The sequence below is a fragment of the Onychomys torridus genome, chromosome 10 (assembly GCF_903995425.1).
Source record: "Onychomys torridus chromosome 10, mOncTor1.1, whole genome shotgun sequence".
Classification (NCBI taxonomy): Eukaryota; Metazoa; Chordata; class Mammalia; order Rodentia; family Cricetidae; genus Onychomys; species Onychomys torridus.
This window is the reverse complement of record NC_050452.1, coordinates 25321379-25341149: the sequence shown is the minus strand read 5'-3', so window position 1 is coordinate 25341149 and position 19771 is coordinate 25321379. Positions and strand designations below refer to the sequence as shown.

The window sequence follows — 19771 nt, the reverse complement described above, 5'->3', positions numbered from 1 at the left end:
AGAACCTTTGAAACCTAGAGCTAGGCAAAAAGTCTTTAAATCCAACACCAAAAATACAACTTACAAAAGGAAAAATTAGTAAGTTTATCAAACATCAAAATTAAATACTCTATTGACATGTCAAAATTAAAAATCCTATTGATAACTCTATAAAGGAGATGAAAAGGTTACAGACTGGAAGAAAATATTTGCAAACTATATACCCAGGAGAGAATTCACAAAACTCAAGAGTTAAAACTCAGTCACCCAAATATGGTGGCCCATGCTTATAACCCCATTCAGGAGCCTGACCCAGGATTGTGAGTGAGTTCAAGGCCAGTTTGCTCTGTGTAGTAAGTTCCAGACCAGCCTGGGTTATATAGGGGTTTTTTTTTTTTTTTTGTCTCAAAAAACAAAAAACAAAAAAACAAAACAAAAAAAAAAAAAAAAAACAAAAAAAAAAAAAAAAAAAAAAAAAACAGCCAGGTGGTGGTAGTGTACACCTTTAATGCTAGAACTCAGGGAACAGAAGCAGGTGGATCTCTATGAGTTCGAGGCCACCCTGGTCTACAAAGTGAGTTCCGGAACAGCCAGGGTGGTTACACAGAGAAATCCTGTCTTGAAAAAAACAAAAAATTAATTAAAATTAAAAAAAAAAAAAAACACAAACACCAAACCAATTGGAAAATTGGCAAAAGACATGAATAGACACTTTACTGTAAGCGATGCACACATGGTGAATAAACAGGAAAGGCTACACAGCATTGCTGGTCATTAGGGAAAGGCAAAGCAGAACCAAAGTAAGACATCATCCACCAGATCTGCTAAAGTCAAAATGAATGGCAGTGCTGATGGCTGGCAAGGATGCAGAGCAACCAGATTGTTCATGCTTAGGCATTGTCAGTGTGGACGCCACAAGCAAAGTCACTATGGGAGAAAATGTAGCAGTTTTTTACACAACTCAACACTTAACCAATACTCAGGAATTATGCCCTTGAAATAAACTTAATAATCAGACAAAAATTCTGCATGCTTGTTCATAGGGGCTTAATTTAGAATAGCCCCAAGTGGGAAACCACCTCTCCTAGATGTCCTTTAGTGGATGTGTTGTAAGCACATTGGTAAATCTCTGCCGTGGAATACTATACAGCAGTAAAAAAGAGCTTTTCCTACTTGTAGCATCTTTGATAGTTTTCAAGAAAATCATATTGAATAGGGGAAGAAATCCAGGCTGGAGAGATGGCTCTGCAGGTGAATGCACTTGCTGTCAGCCTGACAATTTTAGTTTGATTCCTGGGACACACATCACGGAAGGAAGGAGCCAACTTGTGAAAGCTATCCTCTGACCTCAACATGCATGCACACACATACAGACAAATATCTCTCTCTCACACACACACACACACACATGCACATACACACTCACACACACACCACCACCACCACCACCACACACATACACACACACCACTACTACCACACACTCACACACCACTACTACCACATACACACCACACACGCACCACTACTAGCACACACACACCACACACGCACAAACACCATACATACACACAAAAAAAAAATAAACAAACAAACAAATGGCTGGAGAGATGGCTCAGCAGTTAAGAGCTCTTGATATTATTATTCCAAAGGACCTGAGTGCAGTTCCTAGCACCCACATTGGATGACTTGCTGTAACTCTTGCTCCAGAGCTTATAGCTTCTTCTAGCCTCCTCCAGCACTAGTGCACATATGGCATGCATACACACAGACAAACAGACGGATACACACACACACACACATGTAAAAACTAAAAAAAAAAAAAAATCTTTTTTTAAGAATGAACGTATGCTCACCTGACAGCAAATACACTAAAATTGGACCAATCGAGAGAAGATTAGCATGGCCCCTGCATAAGGATGACACAATTCATGAAGCATTCCATATTTAAAAAATAATGATGAGCCGGGAGGTGGTGGCAGCGGCGCACTCCTTTAATCCCAGCACTGAGGAGGCAGAGGCAGGCGGATCTCCGGGAGTTTGAGGCCAGCCTGGGCTACAGAGTGAGTTCCAGGACAGCCAAGGTTACACAAAGAAACCCTGTCTTAAAAAAAATCAATATTAATGAAACCAAAAAATTGGTGGTGGTACACGCCTTTAATCCCAGCACTCAGGAAGCAGAGCCAGGCGGATCTCTGTGAGTTTGAGGCCAGCCTGGTATACAGAGCGAATTCCAGGAAAGGCGCAAAGCTACACAGAGAAACCCTGTCTCGAAAAACCAAAAATAAATAATAAATAAATAAATAAATAAATAAATAAAAATACTATCTCAAAAGCAAACATGCTGTGTAGTTAATTTTGATTTCAACTTTACAAGATCTCAAATCATCTAGTAGACAAACTTCTGGGTATGTCTCTCTCTCTTTTTTTTTTTTTCCAGGACAGGATTTCTCTATATATCCCTGGTTGTCCTGGAACTCACTCTGTAGACCGGCCTGGCCTCGAACTCACAGAAATCCACCTGCCTCTGCCTTCCGAGTGCTGGAATCAAAGGTGTGTGATCACCGCCCAGCTGTGAGAGAGTTTCTGGGTTAAGTTAATGGAGGTGTAAAGACCTACCTACATGTAGAAGGCACCGTTTTATAGACTGGGGTTCCAGGCTTAATTAAAGGAGGGAATGAACTGAGACCAACACTCATTCACCTTTCTCTGCTGACTGGCTACCGACACATGGCCAGCTGCCTCATTCTCCCGCCACCACGATAAACTGTGTCCCGGAACTGGGGGCCAAAGTAAACCCATCCATCTCTGAGTTGCTCTGGTCAGATATTTTGTTGCAGCAATGAGAAAATAACCAACTGTACACTGATTCTATTATAAAACACTCTTTATGTGAGAAAACTGTAGAGGGTAAATAGACTGGTGCCTATTAGTAAGCAGGGAGAACAGAACGCTGTGCTGTAAAAGGGTGTACAAGGCGTCCTCTCAGTGGAAATGTTCTGTAGTCGACTGTGGTGGGAGCCAAACAATTTTACACGTGTGAGAAATTGAATAGAAATAAGTACACAGATGCACAAAGATAAACACATAAGTGAATGCTGTAAACCTGCTAAAACCTGAAGAAGATGGATAAATAGTGTTACCCATTGTCTGTATTCATTCATTCATCCATCCATCCATTCATTCTTTTTTTGTTTTCCATTCATCTTTAAATTTTTATTTCTTTGTTTTGTTTTTTTTAAAGATTTATTTATTTATTTATTTATTATGTATACAGTGCTCTGTCTGCATGTGTCCCTACAGGCCAGAAGAAAGCACCAGATCTCATTACAAGTGGTTGTGAGCCACCATGTGGTTGCTGGGAATTGAACTCAGGACCTCTGGAAGAACAGCCAATGCTCTTAACCTCTGAGCCATCTCTCCAGCCCTTTTTTTTTTTTTTTAACTTTTTTTTTTTTTTTAGCTGAGGATCGATCCCAGGGCCTTGTGCTTGCTAGGCAAGCACTCTACCACTGAGATAAATCCCCAACCCTTTATTTATTTTTATGTGTTTGAGTGTTTTGCCTGCATGCCTGGGCTGGTGCCCATGGAAGTCAGACATGGAAGGTGGTGTCAGGTCCCCTGGAACTGGGGTTAAGGATGCCTATGAGTCATCACATGGGTGCTGGGAATCAAACCTGGTCCTCTGGAAGAGCAACAAGTGTTCTTAACCATGGAGTCATATCTCCAGCCCCCTCATTCATTTTTCGAGACAGATATTTGCTACATAACCCTGGCTAGACTAGTACTTGTTATGTAGCCCAGTATGTACTCAAAATCACAAGCAACCTCCCAACAGCTTGTTGGGAGGATTATGAGTTTGAGGCCACCCTGGGATAAAAAGTGTACTGGTTAGCTGTTTGTCAACTTGACACAAGCTAGGGTCATCTGGGAAGAGGGAACTTAATTGAAAAAAATGCCTCCCCTGGATTGGCCTGTAGACACAGCTGTAGGGCATCTTCTTGAATAATGGTTGATGTGAGAAGAGCCAGTTTACTGTGGGCAGTGCCACTCCTGGTCAAGTGGTCCTGAGTTCTAGAAGAAAGCAGGTGGAGCAAGCCATGGGGACAAGCTAGTAAACAGCACCCTACATGGCCTTCACTTCCGTTCCTGCCATCAGGGTCCTGCCTTGAGATCCTGCCCTGGCTTTCCTCCATGATGGTCTAGAAACTGTGAGCTAGAATAAACCCTTTCCTCCATGATGGACTAGAAACTGTGAGCTAGAATAAACTTTTTCCTCCATGATGGACTAGAAACTGTGAGCTAGAATAAACCCTTTCCTCCCAAGGGGCTTTTGTTCATGATGTTTGTCACAGCATTAAGAAGCAAATGAACACACATAGCAAGACCCTATGCTTAAATTAATAAATGCTGATAAAGGTATTACCTATGTGGGGGTGAAAGGCTTAGGGGTCTCTTGGAGTGATTCCTTCCTTCCTTCCTTCCTTCCTTCCTTCCTTCCTTCCTTCCTTTCTTTTTAACTTAAAGGTTTGCTTTGGATTTTAGTTCGAAAAGAAAAAGAGTCCACTGTGGTGAGTAGGGAGGGCAGCAAGTGGCAGGCAGGGTGGCGGTTGGCAGGAACAAGCTGAGAGATCACGTCCTTGGAGTGATTTCCTTTTCTTTTTTTTTTTCCTTCAGTTTTTCAAGACAGGGTTTCTCTGTGTAGCTTTGCACCTTTCCTGAGTCTCACACTGTAGCCCAGGCTGGCCTCGAACTCACAGAGATCCGACTGGCTGTGCCTCCCGAGTGCTGGGATTAAAGGCGTGCGCCCCCACCGCCCAGCCTTGGAATGATTTCCTATAACTGCCTTGAAACCTATAGTTATCTCCAAGGGTTTTGTTGTTCTTAACTTCCAGGATGCTTGCTTCATGGCTCAGGGTGGGTTTGCCATTCAGTTTGTCACTCAGCTCTCCTCTAATAACTTCTGCCCTCCATTCATTATCTCTTTAACAGAGCCTGGGAAGATGTCTCCGTTGAACAGAGGAGGGATGGAAGTTCAGCATGTGAAGTCCTGCTCCAGTCCACATAGAGATTAAGAGTCAGGAACAAACAGGAGCCTCCACACCCACCACCTTGACACCACACCTCCTCCCTGTCAGAGGCCATGTCTTTGTCGAAAAACTAGCTAGGGCTTTCCTTCTCTATAATTCCTTGAGATTCCCTTGATCCTTCCCACCCCTGAGACTAAGTGTAAATCCTAGGAGCATCATCACTCACTGTGTGTTGCCTCAGAGAGGTCACTTCTCCTTCAGCTTCAGTCCCTAAATCAGAGCTTGAAATTCCAGCACTGTCAGTGGATCGGATGAAGTAATGCATTTCAAAGGGCTCGAGGCACACCAAACGGGGCAGTTATTATTAATAACAGGGCACAATGAAGTCAAGTCTAAATATAGGCCACTCAGTCCTCTTTATCCTCTGGTTTGATGGGGGATGCTTTAAGGCTGAGTTTTAGACCTTTATTTTATCTTAATACCTTCTAAATGTTCCTTAGAGAGGCAGGTTCCCAGAAGGTCTGTGTTAACTACGATTCTGATAGAAATGTGATCAGAAAGTATAAAGAAAAGTAGAGTATTGGTGATAAAATAAAAGAAAAAGCCTTGTGCCTAATCAAATGTTTCTCGTAAACTGTGAAGAAGACAGAGAATGGTCTTAGCCAGAAATTGGCCCCTGGACTTCCTGTCTCATAACCCCAGGTAACTTCTTGTTTTCAATTTTGGAAGTGTGAGCTCTGTCTTTTCAGAAGTACACAAAATGTGGAATTTTCAAGGTACTTTTAGGTACAACATGCCCTTGCTATTTCTACCATGCAGGACCCGTGGCTGGTTTCAGGGCGAAGTTTTTCCACATAAAATCAACCTTTTTGTGCTTTCCCAGCCATGACAGACAACCTTGCAAATTCACAAACAAATTCCTCAGCTTTATTACCAGTGCCAGTAACATGGGCTTTTAAAAGAACCTTTCATCTCCACATCTTAAGCAACATTGCAAACAGTAATTAAAGCTCCCTGATGAGGGAGGAGGTACATATTATCCAACACATTTCCAAACAGGTGAACCCAGACTTACAAATTAAAGGCCTGGCCATAGGTCACTAGGGGTTGGAGCAGGGAGGAGAGTAGAAATTCTAGACTTAGAACTCAGGCGTGGTGGCTCATGCCTGTAATACCAATGCTTGGAAAGTGGAGGCAGAAGGATTAGAGGTTCAGCTATCTATGAGGCCAGCCTGAGCTACCTAAAACCCCATCAAAAAAAAAAAAAATCTAGACTTTCCAGCTCTTGGATTCACCAGGGTGTTGGGTAGTAAGAGCCAAAGAAGCAAAATGGAAATGGCCCCTCAGAGCTGACAGAGTGACTACAAAGGCTGGAGAGAAGAAGGAGCCTTTAAAATAGTAAAGAAAAGGAAGGAAGGAAGAAAAGGAGGAAGGGGATGACATATGAGGGAAACGCATGTGTGGATAGATGGATCGATGGATACATAGATAAATGACAAGAACTGAGGAGGAAGAAAGGCACTTAGGAGATACTGTAAATGTATTTTATTCTTACATTTGGTTGAAAGATCACCCCAAGGCTCAAAGATCTTTGTGGAAGAGAAGGTAGAAGACTGCAAGAGCAAAGGAGGTGAATAACTTCCAGGAAATTGTTTTCCAGATACAACAAGGCCACTGCACACATGAACTTTCAGTGACTGTGACAGCATATGCAAGACCCGCACAAGCTCCACCCATGAGTGCAAGCTCCACCCAGACACGCACACGCACACAGAGGAAGGACAGGAGATCTACTAGGAGAGGGCAGGTCACCGCTTGGTAGCCTGACCATACACTGGAGCAGACCTAAACCCCAAGAATATTTGGGTAACACAAACTGGACTCAATAGGGAAAGAATTGAGGGGGGTCTAAATTATGTTCAAAATGTATTGTATGAAATTCTCAAGGAATTAATAAGAACATATTTTCCTTTGATTAAAGGTAGAAGGAGCATTACTAAAAGAGTACTATGTTTAGACCACCTGATTTTAAAATGTGGACTAAGGAGATTATTCTAAGTTTTGAATTATGGATTCACAAGAAACTGAAAACAAAACAAAACAAAACAAAACAACACATACAAAAAAAAAAAAAAAACCGAGAAAGGCTTATGTATGTATACCCATTACTCAACATGCTGTTCTCCCCTCCCCCATAGCAACTCCTCACACAACTCTATCGCTTTATCAAGACCAGGAAGCTGCCAGAATATAATTAATAAGACTGTAGACCGTAATCAGATTGTACCAGTCTGGGAAGCATAAAATCTGTTTAAAACTTTTATTTCTTACATGAAGTGTACAGATTTTGAATATGCAACCTGCTGGAGTTTAGGTGCTAAATGTCCAAAAGCCCCACGTATACAGGCTTACTGCCCAGAATGGTACTATTGAGAAATCACGGTATCTTTTTTTTTATTATTTATAAAATTATACTTACTAGGGGTGAAGAGATGGCTCAGCAGTTAAGAGCACTTCTTGCTCTTGCAGAGGAACCAAGCTCAGTCCCCAGTACCCACATGGCTTCTCACAGCTGTCTGTGACTCCAGTTCCAGGGGATCCAACACTCTCTTCTGGCCTCCAAGGGCACTACACACATGGTGCACAGACTTACATGCAGACAAAGCACCCATACACATACAATAAAGATAAATTTTTAAACTACATTTATGTATTCATTATTTGAGGGAAGGGCCCACGGGGAGTGTGCGGAAGTCCAAGAACAGCTGGCAGAAGTCAGTTCTCTCCTTCTACCAAGTGAGTCCCAGCAATCTAATGCAGGAGGTCCTTGGTGGCAAGGACCTTTACCTGCCGAACCATCATCCCATTGGCCTGGTGGTGACATAGTTAAGAAGTAGTGCCCCCTAGAAGTCTTAATGAATATGCCCTTCAAGGAGATTATGGGACCCCATCTCTTCCCGTTTTCTCTCTTTCGCTTTCTGGCAATGAGGCAAACAGTTTTGATCGGCCACATGTTCCTGCCATGATATGCTACCTCACTGGACACCAAAACAATGGAGCCAAGTGTATCATGGATTGACACTTCCAAAATGTGAACCAAATTCAATCCTTCCTCTTTACGAGTTAATCTAATATATATATTTATTATCTACATACAAATGCATCTATACTATTTTTCTTTGTTTCAAATGCATCTTTCTATTTTTAAAAATTGTGTATATTTTGGGTCATTTGTTTTGTAGTGCTGGGGATGGAAGCCAGAGCCTTGTATACTTCAGAAAAAAATTTTACCACTGAGCTACACTCCCAGCCCTAAAAAAAAAAGAAAAGAAAAGAAAGAAAGAAAGAAATTAAATGTTGTTTTTGCCAGGGGCGGTGGCACATTCCTTTACTTGCAGATCTCTGAAGGCAAAGGAGGCTGATCTCTGAGTTCAAGGCCAGCTTAGTCTACATAGTGAGTTCCAAGCCAGGATGGGCCCCGTGAGACTCTGTTTCCAGGTCCCTCATACCCTGTTTAAGTCAGTATTGCCTCCTGCAACCACCGCTCTCTTTTATTTTATTCTTGTTGTCTGGTGCAGGAGTTGGAACCCAGGGCCTTGTGCGTGCAGGGTGAACCCTCTACCACTGGGCTACGACGCCAGCTGACAAGAACTCTTCTATTGTCATCGTTTGCTCTATCTTGAACATTAAGGTAACCAAGCCGTGTCCCTTCCTATACCTGGCTTCTTTCAGTCAACCGTGTATTCATGGACCTGTGACTTGGCATGTAGTAGTGACTCATTGGTTTTCCTTGTGGTGCAGTATTTTTTTATATTAACCTTTAAAAAATTATTTATTTAATTTTTTATGCGTTATGGTGTGTTGCCTGCATGTATGTATGTATATCACCTGTGTGCCTGGTACCCCAGGAGGTTAGAAGACAGTGTTGGATCCCCTGAAACTAGAATTACTAGTGATTGTGAGGCACCATGTGGGAGCTGGAAATCAAACCTGGATCCTCTGAAGAGTAGCCAGTTCCCTAAACTGCTCAGCCAGCTCTCCAGCCCCACATAGTTGTTCGTTGTTTTTTTTTATTAATAAACCAGAATTAGTTATGGATTTGCTAAGGGTGGATGCAGGGGTTGTATCCAATTTCTGGCACTATGAATAAGAAAGTTGTAAGTATCCATGTACACGTGTGATGCTTGCTCAACCTATGCACTCATCTCTTTCCGTTCATTTATTTATTCATGGAGAGTGACAGAGAGGACATGTGGAGGAAGATGATGATTTGCATGAGTCAGTTTTCTCCTTCTACTATATGGACTACAGGGGCCGAACCAGAGATTATAGATTCTAGGACAGATTTTTTTTTAATTTTTCAACTTATTTTTATTTCATTCACATTGGTGTTTTGCCTGCATGTGTGTCTGTGTGAGGCTGTCGGATCCTCTGGAACTGGAGTTACAGACTGTTGTGAGTCACCATGTGGGTGCTGGGACTTGAGCCCAGGTCCTCTGGAAGAGCAGCCAGTGCTCTTAACTGCTGAGCCATGTCTCCAGTCCTAAAACAGATTTGTTGTTTGTTGTTTGACACAGGCTTTCTCTGTGTAGCCCTGGATGTCCTAGAACTTACTTTGTAGACCAGGCTGGCCTTGAACTTATACAGATCTACCTGCCTCTGCCTCCCAAGTCCTGGGATTAATGGCATGTGCCACCACCACCCAGCTTCTAGAACAGTTTTTATTTTCTAAAGTAGTCATACTAATTTACTTCCTAGCCAGCGGTGTGTGAGACATCCATGGGACTATACGATTTTACATCATTAAACTCTAATAAATGATTACACACAAGTCAAACTTTAATTGTTCTTGGTCTCAGAATCCTTGTTTCCAGTTTTTTATTCAGAACCATAACTGAAAAAGCACCAAAGAGATCTCAAACGCTATGGGCAGGAAGGTGACATCATGGGTCAGAAAGTTAAGAAACTGGAGCTGTCATTTATTGGGAGACTTGGGACCAGTCTCCACATTAAACCTCAGGGTTTCTTATCTCTGAAAATAAAACACACAGATGGACCATTTCTAAAGTTCCTTTTCCAAAGGTCATCCTTGCACTATGAAAACATGTGGATGTTGTAATGCTAAGTGAAAGGGTAGAAAAAGCCTGTGCTGCTACTTAGAATAATACCATTGCCCAAAGGCAAGGACTAGCGGGAAACACACTGCTTGTGTTTTCTACTACCGTGTGTTTATTTTCGTCCACATTTAATAACAGCTTTTAATCTGTGCTTGTGTCACTTTTAAGTCATTTGACCATGCAAGTATGTATTTAAGATATTAACATAACTTGATGATACTAATATGCTATATTAACATCTGATTTATTTTCCTTTTTTTTAAAATTTCATTTCCTCTGAGTATACCCTCAACTAGATTTCTCAGATTTTTTTAAATTGCTTATTTATTTATGTATGCAACAGGGTCTCACTATAGTATTGGCTGACGTGGAACTCATTATGTACATCAGACACGAGATCTTCATGCCTCTGCCTCTTGAGTGCTGAAATTAAAGGTGTGTGCCACCACACCTGGTGTGTATATGCATAAATAGACTTGTGTATATGCAAATTCACACATGGCACACACATACAGATGCCATAGCACACATGTCATTTTTAAATTTTATATTTATTTATTTAAATCTAGGGGGGGGTACACAGTTAGTATGTAGAGGTCAAAGGGCAACTTACAGAAGTCAGTTCTCTTATTCCACCATGTGGGGCTCAGGAATCAGACTCAGGTCATCAGATGGCAGGTGACTTCACCCCATTAAGTCACCCTGACAGCTGAAATCCTTTGGGGCTAGTGGAGTGTGGGGGCAGTGCTAAGGTTTGAACCCACGGTTTCATATATGCTACAACTGAATTCCATTTACTCAACAAATATCTACCAAGTACCTTCTCTACATGGCCCTGAGGGCCTGATGAATGAACTCAGAATGAGACTTAGCTAAACGTCTAGGAATTTATCACCCACTGCAGGAGACAGACACATAAGCAGATGGGCAGAAGCAACATGCTAAGGTTTATTTTAGGCAACCTGGGATCTTAGAGAAGGAACATTGCTCAGTTGGAGATGGCAAAGACTTCCTGGAGTACATAGCAATTAGCCAGGACCTGAAAGATGACTCAAAGCATGCCAGAGATAAAGAGGGGCACAAGTGGAAAGAACACCCTGCAGAGAGGCACCAGGCATGGGAGAGGAGTGTAGCATGGGCTGGTTAGGCAACACAGCTGGTTTAATGGTGGATGGCTGTTGGACAAGACAAGATAAAGTTGAAGAACTTACACACACGAGCTCTTAAACTGCCATGGGGAGCCACTGGAAAACATTAGCCTGGGATATTCAGGACCATTCAGCCCGGCCTCCATCACAAGCAGAAACTCTGCTAGACGAGTATAAAGTGGGCACTTTGATGGCTTGAAGACACTTGCTGCGGTTTTCTGTGATGGAGAAAGGTAAGAGGCATCTTTGGCTATCAGCAAGGAACAAGGAGGATTGTTATTCAGGCAAGTGGCCGACAACCTTATCCCAAAGAGGCACAATAGATGGTGGGGCAAGGGCCAGATAGTTGAGAGAGTGGAGCATTTCTTCAAATATTGTCAGTGGGTATCAGAAAAGGAACTGGAGTCCAGGGCAGCAAGAAGCAGAAATGCATTGTAATATGTCTGTGGTCAGTGGAGGAGAGGATCTTGAGGAGTAGGTGACAACCCAAGCTTCAGTGCCACCTCAGGGTCCCCACAAAGGATGTCTTCTGTCTTGTTTTGTTTTGAGACAGGGTTTCTCTGTCGCTTTGGAGCCTGTCCTGGAACTCACTCTGTAGCCCAGGCTGACTCACAGAGATCTGCCTGCCTCTGCCTCCCGAGTGCTGGGGTTAAAGGCGTGCGCCACCACTGCCACTGCTGCCACTGCCACCACCTGGCCTGTTTTCTGTCTTTGCTGGAAAGCTACCCTAGCAAGCACATCATGCTCAGGGACATGGTGGTGTCCTCAACATCTGAATCATAGGAACTCAACCGGAGGCAGAGCAACCTTCCCTGTTTGGCTAGTGGCATCTTGACAAAGCCTTCAAGGCCAGAAGTTAGCCCTTGACAACTTATCTGGACGGTTCATCTTGGGACACTTTTGTCACTTGTCTGGTCTCCCAGATACAAGGGAGGGTGCTGCCTCCTCCCAGGAAAGGCTGGGCCTCACTAGTATTCCATTCTTGACTTTCTCATCAAAAGGAGGACATTAATTGAAGGTACAAAACCTACTTTTCATGTGTATGCTGGGGACTGAATCAAGGATCTTAAGCATAATAGGTAATCTCTCCACCATTTACCTACATCCTCAGACCCCAAAACATATTTATTTTATATATGTTATCTATACATTTAAGACAGTCCAGCCAGATGGTTGAGCAGGTAAAAGTGTTTGCCACCTAGTCTGATTACCCATATTCAATCTTCAATGCTCATACAAAGGAAGAGAACCAAATCCCTGTAAATTATTATCTGATCACCCGCCACACATGTGCTGTAGCACAGGCATGTGTGTACACACACACATGCACACACACAGAACAAATAAATGTGAAAAAATAAATCTCAGAAAATCTGAGTCCTGACTGTCAGGGTTCCCCAGAATGTAGCTCTGATCCGAGGCTTCCGAGGGGACAGTTGTTATTAGGAAGTGACCCTACAGAGCAGAAGGACAGGAGAGCCAAAGAATAAAAGCAGGAGTAAGGAACAAAGTGCAGTGGCGCACACCTTTGATCCAGCACTCAAGAGGCAGAGGCAGGAGAATCTCTGTGAATTCTGCCAGCCTGGTCTACAGAATGGGTTCCAGGACAGCCAGAGCTATATAGTAAGACTGTCTTGAAACAAAACAAAACAAAATGACAAGTATGGGAACAAGGAATGTGGTTCAGTTGATAGAGTGCTTGCCTAGTGGGCACAAAGCCTGGGTTCAGTCTCTAGCACCACATTAACCAGCATAGAGGCACATACCTATGATCCCAGCACAGGGAGGTGGAGGGTGGAGGCAGGAGGATCTCTGTGAGTCAGAGGCCAGCCTACTCCACATGGTAAGTTCCGGGTCAGCTAGGGCTATGTAGTGAGACCCTATCTCAGAAAACAACAATAAAAATTAAAAAAAAAAAAAAAGAAGAAGAAAACAGAAAGGAAAGAAAAGAAAAAAAGTTTAAGATCATTGTCAGATTACATTGTAAATTTGAGGGAAATTTGTGATACATGAGACCCTGTATAAAATGAAATAAAATAATCCAGAGGGATAAGGTGATAGTTCAGTCTATAATGTGTTTGCTTTGCAAATGTGAGAACCTAAATTCTATCTGCAGCATCCAGGTAAAAAGCCAGGGCTGGGGCACACTTAGAATCCCAGCTCTGGGAAAGCAGAAACAAGCAGATCCCTGGGGCTCACCAGCCAGCCGATCTAGCCTCATTGGTATGCTTCGGGCCAGTGAGCAATCCTGCCTCAGAGGAGATGGGTGACATTCCTGAAGATGAAACTGGAGGTTGTCCCCTGGACTCCACATTCGAACACACACACACACACACACACACACACACACACACACACACACACACTTATTTTTTTAAAGCTAGGATAAACAATGGTCCTAATATGGTAACTAATGGCTCAATCCTTGGAGACCTTCTGAACTGCCTCAGGAAACACATCTTGGAAACAATCCCTCTGAGTAAGAAAAGGGCAGCACATGTATTCATCAGTTCCTATCCCTATTGAGCAAGGGTTGCTTCCCAGGGTACTAATTGACTATTGTCTAATCATTCTTAGTTACATATGGATGAGCATTTAGCTTGTCGGTGCTCCACACCCCCGTGGCATAGGGTGAGAGAGGTGAGGTACTGTCGAATTGTACCTGAGAGCACCAGTTTCTGATTGGAATAAAGGATGGGGTCAGAGTGGTATGCCGGAAGTACCTGATTCCCGCTAAGATAACTCAACCCCAGACCTTCCTCCCTTTCTCAGCTTCATGCACTGAACATCTACCCTTCATTCCTGCATGTCTAGCATTCATTTCTCTGTTTTTGACAGCATCTCTATTTTAGGATACGGAATCTGGCTCTTCCCAACTTCCAGTCCCTGTGGCTGGGTGAGGCAGGCTGACCTCCTAATTTTGCATGCCCCTAACCCCAAGGTTAAGTCCCAAGTCCAGCCAATCAACATAGTCTATTCCTCCCACTCCAGATATGATTGGTTTGGAAACAGTCAATGGGCCCTGTTGGTGCTTAGACCTTCATTTAAGTATCTATAAAGCCATATGCATATAAAATACAATTTCATCCTAAATTCCAGGGGTGGAACGTGATGGAGTTAAACCAGTCTACACATCCATTTTACTGAACGTTCACACCAATTGTGGAATAGGCACGTGACCTATATGGCTGACCCAGTGTGATGCTCAGGACTGACTTGGAATCTAAGAATAAATGTGTTTCTTCTGCCATTGAAGAGAGGAAGAAAGGCAACAGTTTCATCAGTACTAGAAGGCATTCTAAGATCCAAAGTGAACCAGTCATAGCCCACACTATCTGTGCCAGAGCAAAGAGGCAGAACTGGTCTTTGAGGGTGAGTGACTTGTATCAAACCTGAAGCTCGATACACTGCTTCTGGACCTCCAGCTAAGTGAAGCAACCAGTCCCTTTCAGCGGCCAGAGGAATTTGAGGCAGATCTTCTCCTTCTCCTTCTCCTTCTCCTTCTCCTTCTCCTTCTCCTCCTCCTCCTCCTCCTCCTCCTCCTCCTCCTCCTCCTTCTTCTTCTTCTTCTTCTTCTTTTTTTCGAGACAGAGTTTCTCTGTGTGGTTTTGGTACCTGTCCTGGATCTCGCTCTGTAGACCAAGCTAGCCTCAAACTCAGAGATCCCCCTGCCTCTGCCTCCCCAATGCTGGGATCAAAAGCGTGCATCACCACTACCTGACTCAGGCGGATCTTCTTAACCAAAACCTAAAGTTAAACACCAAAAAGAACCATTACTTCATGCATTAAAAAAAAAAAAAAACAGGGTAAATGGGGTATGATGGTACATGCCTGCAATCCCAACATATAGGCAGCTGAAACAGGAGGATTTGAAAGTTCAAGGCCAGCCTCTGCTTACAGGAGAACTGTTTGTTTGCTTTTGTGGGCATAGAGGGTCCAAGACAGTGTCTGACTATGTAGCTCTGGATGCCCTGGAATTCACTCTGTAGGCCAGGCTGGTCTCAAACTCACAAATTCACCTGCTTCTGTCTCCTGAGTGCTGGGATTAAAGGCGAAAGGCGTGCACTGCCACATCCAACTTTGTTTGCTTTTTATTAAAAAAAAAAAACAAAAACAAGGTGGGGGTGGGATGCTGGGGAGATTGGCTCAGAGCTCTTCCTGAAGGCCCAAGTTCAGTATCCAGCAGCCACAACTTTCTATAACTCCAGCTTGAGGGAATCCAATGCATCAGGCACCTACCCTCATACATACTCAAATCACACTCAATATACACACTTTTAAAAATCAGGAAAAACAGGTGGGCATGATAGCACATGCCTTTAATCCCAGCATTAGGGAGGCAGAGGCAGGCAGATCTCTGAGTTCAAGGCCAGCCTGCTCTACATAGGACATCCAGGGCTGTTATACAGAGAAAACTTGTCTCAAACAAACCAACAAACAAATTGTAAAAAGAATTTCAAGGGGCTGAATGTCAAGTCACCCTTTTAAAATCCCAGGATTTAAGCAGCAAGATCTTAAATCTGAGGCCACTTTGGGCCACATAGTGAGAGAGGCCTTGTTTCAAAAAGGCCTGGAGAGATGGCTCAGTGGTGGAACACCTACTTATTGTTCTTCTAGAGGATTGGGTTCAATTCCCACAGGTCACTCACAGCTGCCTATAACTCCAGTTCCAGGAGATCTGACACCCTCTTCTGGTCCCAAGTGTACTAGGCACCTATGTAGTGTACAGATATACATTCAGGGAAAACACACATGTACATAAAATAAAAATTAACTTAAAAATTAAAGAAATGATGCTGGGCAGTGGTGGCGCACGTCTTTAATCCCAGCACTCGGGAGGCAGAGGCAGACAGACCTTTGTGAGTTTGAGGCCAACCTGGTCTACAGAGCGAGATCCAGGACACCCATGGTGACACAGAGAAACCCTGTCTCAAAAAAAAAAAAAAAAAAAAAAAAATTAAAGAAACAAAGAAAAAGATCAAACAAATGAAGCTGTTTACCCATTCTCAAAAGAAACCAATGTTCTCCCACAGGAGACCAGAAACACTTGAGAATGTCTAGAGATATTTCCGATGGTTGTAACTGGGGCAGGGAGTAGAGGGCTGTGCTACCGACATGCAGCAGGCAGAAGCCAGCCATGTTACTAATGACCAGCAGCGCACAAACCAGTGGCCAAGGAAGAGGAATGCTGGGCTGGACAGGTGCTCAGCAGGTAAGAGCACTAGCTGATCTTCCGGAGGACCCAAGTTCGATTCCCAGCACCCACATGGTGGCTCTCAACCATCTATGACTCCAGTTCCAGGGCGTCCAATGCCTTTTTCTGGCCTTCACAGACACCAAACACAAGTGGCGCAGAGACACACGCATAAACAAAACACCTATCCACATAAAATGGTAAAAATAAAATAGTTTTAAAGTGATTCCTATTGCCGGGCAGTGGCGGCACACGCCTGTAATCCCAGCACTCGGGAGGCAGAGGCAGGCTGATCTTTGTGAGTTCGAGGCCAGCCTGGTATACAGAGCGAGTTCCAGGAAAAGCTCAAAGCTACACAGGGAAACCCTGTCTCAAAAAACAAAACAAAAAAAAAGTGGTTCCTATTAATAGAGCTGAAGCTGAAGAAAGTCAGGGTCACCTCAAGTCAGGTCTCTAATTTGAACCTAAAGTGCTCCGATCACTGCTACTTGAGACCAGGATGAATGTGCAATGCCTACCGGGGGCTTTGACTAAGACCCCGGAGAGAATGAGGCCTGAAAGACAGCAGATAATGGAGCCCGGCCGCCTCAGGAACACCCTAACCTTATGCCAACTTCATCCTCAGACGAATGCATTCCAGGGTGAGCCCCTTGTAGATTCCTGCATAATTTTTTGGCACTGGTAGCCAGTGCTTCAGGGAACCCTGGGAGGTCTGTGGCTCCAAGCCCAGGGTCTTAGACTCCATTTCTACCTGTTTGCCTGGCATTTGCTGTACGAAATTGAAAATTAATAATTTATCTTGCAGGATGAATAATTCAACAGAGGGGACAAAGAGCTGCGGGCGACACTTGATGTCACAAAACCAGCTCATTCCCCTCCCTACAACCCCCACTCCCCGATCCAGGCAGAGAAAAAAAGAAGAAATTCAACAGCCAGGCTACTGAGAATGAGTCCAATACTGACTGCTGTAAACAGGCTCTCCTTTCAGGCAGGACAGTCGATGAAGATAACAGGGCTGCTAGATACAGCCCCGGCTCTACCTTCTGCCGCATCTTTGCTGAGCTCTTGAACCCTACCATCCATCCATTGCAACTCAGCCTCAGCGGCACCATTTTCGGGATGTACCAACCAGCTGCAGCTGAAAATGGATTTCTAATTCATACCATGTGTGGTAGACCTCTTGCTTCTCCCAACCTGTCTCAGGCCAAGCTGTCCGCCATTAGAGATTCTAGTTTTCGACTTTTCTAGCTGAAAAAAAAAAAAAAAAGTGGACTTTCAGCAAAGTGCCATGAGCGGTTTTTTGTTTTTTGCTTTTTTTTTTTATTTTATTTTTATTTTTTTTAGCATTGAGGGGGAACACTCTTCCTTCTTTTAGTTTGGTTATCACAATGTAGCCCAGCCTGGTCTCCAACTCTCAAGCTTCCTGCCTCAGCCCCTAAGGACTAGGATTTTAGGGAGCATTCATTTCAGGACTAGATAAGAGTCTTGCAACCTTCCTGCTGAAATTCCCCAGCACATTTGTGTACAATTCATTAATATACACAGATCTCAGTCTTTTTGTAAACCCAGGTTTAGAACCCCTGCTTCCTGAGGGGGGAGTCTTGCTGAGAAGATGGACTACAGGCCAGTGTGATTGTTGGTTTTAAATACGGCGAGTGTTACCTTGAGAGAAAGGTGGCAGGGCACGACAAAACCCAGTATCGGAGCTTTGTTGGGGGCGGGCGGGGGCAGAAGAGAGTGACCAGGCCTGGGAAAGACAGATGCAGGGAGAGAAAGAGGAGGTGGGAGGAGAGAGCAGAAGAGAGGGGAGGAGACTGTGACCAGCTTTTTAAGGATTCTCCTGGACTTGTGCATGGACTTACAGAGCTATGCCACGCATGCGCAGGTTGTGTAATCACGCAGCGCACTGAAGACATAAGACCCCTTACTTAGCTACCGAACTGCGTACGTGCTGCCATATAGCTCGAGGAGTGGCAGAATCTTAACAGTGATGATTTAGAAGCAAGTGGACCTCTGAGTTCGAGGCCAGCCTGGTTTACAGAGTGAGTTCCAGGGCGGCCAGAGCTACACAGAGAAACCCTGCCTGGGAGAAAACAGCAAGGACAACAGAACAGTGTGTTTGAGGCTCCACCCTCATGAATGGGCTTTGATGGCCATATAAAAGGGCTTAATGAAGGATTCCAGCCCTCCCGCCCTTCCACCTCTTGCCAGTTGAGGACACAGGTGAAGACACAGCTCCTGGCTTCTGCAGAAGGTGTAGCACCAGTGTATCATCTCAGAAGCAGGAAGAAGCCCTTACAAGACAAGCAAACCTGTCGGTGCCTTGGACTTTACAGACACTTGAGCCCAGTGAAGGGAGCTGGGCAGATAACTCAGTCAGTAAAGTGCTTGTCATCAGGAGCTGACTTCAGATCCCAGCACCTACCTAAAAGCCAGATGCAACAGCATGCGTCGTTGGTAATTCCAGTCCTGGGGTGGACAGAGACAAGTGGGTCCCTGGAGCTCACTAGCCGAGTAGCCTAGTCAGTGAGTCAAGATTTAAGGGGAGGCACTGCCTCAAAAGAGGATGGCAGGCAGCTGAGGAAGCCATTGGAGGTCAACTTCTGATGTCTACGTGCATATGTACATACATGAACATGTATACACACATATACTATCTGCACCAACGGACTAAGACTGCTTCATCTCTAGGTCTTTTGCAGTCCCTGACACGGCCTTCTCTCCGTTGGTGTATTTGAAGGACCTGACTAGCAAGGAGCTGTTAGATGCAGTTGTATGGCCCTGGGCAAGTTGCTCATCACTGCCTAGGCCACCCTTTCTAGGTTTGGAATTGGGAAGTTTGGTACAAAAGATTATGCTGGGACTGGGGATTTAGGTCAGTGGCAGATCTTTTGTCTAGCAAGCACAAGTCCCTGGGTTTGGTTGTTGACTCTGAGATAACAAATGAAGAAACCAACCACAAAGAAATCAGATGATTATACTGGTAATTAAATCATTTTACTCATTCATCAAAGTTACTGGCCCTGGCAACACATGGATACAACTCCCCCAGTACTTGAGAGACTTGAGGGAGGCAGAATGCTGCAAGTTCAAGGCCAGTCTGGATTGCAGAGAAAGATCCTGACTCAAAAAGCCCAATTTCGCCGGGCGGTGGTGGCGCACGCCTCTAATCCCAGCACTTAGGAGGCAGAGGCAGGCGGATCTCTGTGAGTTCGAGGCCAGCCTGGGTTACCAAGTGAGTTTCAGGAAAGGTGCAAAACTAAACAGAGAAACCCTGTCTCGAGAAACAAAACAAAACAAAAC

The 19771-nt window shown here is 44.1% G+C and overlaps 1 non-coding gene across 1 annotated transcript; it reads left to right on the top strand.

Annotated features, from left to right (window-relative positions):
* Positions 1-1827: 1827 nt before the first annotated feature.
* LOC118592690 lies at positions 1828-1930 on the top strand. The gene has a single exon (XR_004946144.1). It is a non-coding gene; the product is annotated as a U6 spliceosomal RNA (small nuclear RNA).
* Positions 1931-19771: the final 17841 nt, after the last annotated feature.